General features: G+C 48.5%; 1 pseudogene; it reads right to left on the bottom strand.

The window, feature by feature from the left end:
- Positions 1 to 553: 553 nt before the first annotated feature.
- On the bottom strand, positions 554 to 2,589 carry LOC105504253 (annotated as a pseudogene).
- Between the last annotated feature and the right edge of the window lie 245 nt (positions 2,590 to 2,834).

The following is a 2,834-nucleotide window of genomic DNA, read 5'->3' as shown; positions in this document are numbered from 1 at the left end:
AGTTTTAGAGGCAGCCATGGAATATATAGTCTCCTCTGGCCTTGGGGTCAGGAAGAAACGGAAATCTATTCATAAAAGGAATTTAGATTCTGGTCTTGGCCTCTCAAACACGCTTCAAGTGAACGAAGATGGCTCAACCAATAGGTTCCTCCAGGCAAAATTATTCTGGGACCAATGACTCACTCATGTTGTCACTCACGGCCATAAAAAGAATGGTTAACCCAGGTTTTCTGAGAATCAGATTTGGTGCAATGAGTTGGGGTACTATGTGCCATGATTGATTCCTTTAACACAGGCTCAGGCACATGTGTCCATATGTACGCTGTGGTTACACACCAGGGCAGAACCTTCTTAACAAGAGGGTCTCCAGCACATCTTTCCAAGATGCTAAGTTGGTGGGGAAAACACACTTTGCACTCATATGACTGATGATCTAAGCAGCATCTGGGAAAAATGCCTTTAATCCCACCTTTGATTCCTTGCTTCTATGCTTGAAGACTAACACATCTATCCCTACTGAGCCAGGAGCTTGCCTGGGGTCAGGACATTCTCATCAAAAGGCATCTTTGATATTTTTGAACTGGCTCATGGCCAGATCTACAGGGAGGCTGAACTTGAGGCTACTGAGGCAACTGTGCAGGTTGAGGGCACTCTCAAAGCCTGTGTGTGCTCCGTAGCTCCCAGGCTGGTAGTGAGGCTCCATGAGTGACCCGGACTTGCAGATGAGGTTCACCCAGGACATCAGAGGCCGCTCATTCAGTGCCATGCACACCAAAGCCTTCAATTCTGAGTCTGCACTGTGCTTACAAGGTCATGCTCTGTCAGCACCATGTGGATGACGGTCAGTAGGCTCTCTTTGGGGGTCACAACAGTGCCTCCTGTAACAGAAAGGGCAAAGACTGGGAGAGCTCCCGGGCTGGGCATAAGCACCGCCATTTTTAGCGTAGTAGTACTGTAACCCTCCAAGGGATTCACCTTGCTGGCTGCCTACACAGAGCAGATTCATCAAGACAGGAGAATTGCAATACAGAATGAGTAATTCACACAAAGTCGGCTATGCAGGAGACCGGAGTTTTACTATTACTCAAATCAGTCTCCCAAAGCATTCGGGGAGCAGAGTTTTTAAGGATAACATGGTGGGTGGGGGTAAGCCAGTGAGCCAGGAGTGCCGATTGGTCAGGGATGAAATCATTGGGAGTCAAAGCGGTCTTCTTGCGCTGAGTCAGTTCCTGGGTGGGGGCCACAAGATCAGACGAGCCAGTTTATCAATCTGGGTGGTGCCAGCTGATCCACCAAGTGCGGAGTCTGCAAAATATCTCAAGCACTGATCTTAGGAGCAGTTTCGGGAGGGTCAGAATCTTGTAGCCTCCAGCTGCATGACTCCTAAACCATAATTTCTAATCCTGTGGCTAATGTTAGTCTAGTCCCCAGGTAAGAAGGAGTTCTGCTTTGGGAAAGGGCTGTTACCATCTTTGTTTAAACTATAAACTACAAACTAAGTTTCTCCCATAGTTAGTTCAGCTTGTGCCCAGGAATGAACAAAGACAGCTCGCAAATTAGAAGATGGAGTGAGTTAAGTTAGATCTCTTTCACTGTCTCAGTCATAATTTTGCTAAGGTGGTTTCAGTACTTTACAAAGAGCTCCCAGGGGTGCATGGGCTCAGGGGCTGAGGAGAAGGTTGGCAGCAAACAAGCAGTAGGAGCCATGACGAGGCTCATTCCTGAGGAGGAGACATATAGTTCATGGGCTAGCAGGTCCCTCACAGCCACCATCAGCCCCTTCCACACAGCCACATGGCCAGTTGATCCTTGCCTGCCAGAGAGAGGTCCTGGAGGATGGCAGAGGTGGTGACATGGTCGTGTAACTGGTGCCTCAAGGCTAGCTGCTTACTCTGTCCACTGACACCTCCAGCCTCTTCAGCAAGGGAGCGTAATCTGTCAGCCTGGCTCCTCTGTTACAGGGTTGGAGGGATCTGGACTGTGGCACAACCAAATTAGCTAACAGCAAAATCTGGAGCATTGCCAGCACTTGCAGTATCAGGTGCAGCCCTGTCCCCTGGACTTTCTTCACCTCCCCTGTCTTTGTTTTGCTATGTCCTGGAGGCAGCGGGTCCGCTGCTGCCAGTTCTGGTGGAGCCATTTCCTGTTTTCCCAGAGGTCTTGCACTTACAGTGTCCACCACCTGTCTGCAAGAGGCTTCCCACTTCATCTTGGATGAGGTTGATGAACATGTAGAAGTCTCCGATCTGAGTTTCCAGTTGCTCAACCAACTGATCTTTGAGTAGGGCTGGGTTGACGATGTGAGCCACTACTGCATCTACACACTGACCAAGCTCTTCCGTGGACAGGGAACGGAACTGATGTCCTCATTCAGATTCATGTCCAGTTTCTTTATTAACTCGTCTAGGATCACCCACCGTCTTTCCAACACCACGAACTGCGGCAGGGCATCATAACTGCTTTTGGATAGGCAAATGTTTCCAGGTCATCTAGCTGGGTCTTGAGCTGCAGTATCCGTTCTTTCTGCTTCTGCCTTTGGGTTTCCAGACACTCTTGTTTGTCCTGCTTATTCCGGTCCTCGCCCCACAACTGTGGCAGCTAATTTGTATATTTTTGGTAGAGAGGGGGTTTCACCATGTTGGCCAGGTTGGTCTCAAACTCCGGATCTCAGGTGATCCACCCGCCTCAGTCTCCCACCTAGGGTTCTTTTTAATATTTCCTTATTAGCCTTTTAATGTCAATAGGATCTAGAGTGACCTCCTATTTTTCATTTCTGATATTGGTAATCTGTGTCTTCTGACTTCTTTTTCTTGAACTGTCTGGTAGATTTTATT

The sequence above is a fragment of the Colobus angolensis genome, unplaced genomic scaffold, assembly GCF_000951035.1.
Source record: "Colobus angolensis palliatus isolate OR3802 unplaced genomic scaffold, Cang.pa_1.0 Scaffold90, whole genome shotgun sequence".
Lineage (NCBI taxonomy): Eukaryota > Metazoa > Chordata > Mammalia > Primates > Cercopithecidae > Colobus > Colobus angolensis.
This window is presented reverse-complemented; position numbering and strand designations above follow the sequence as displayed.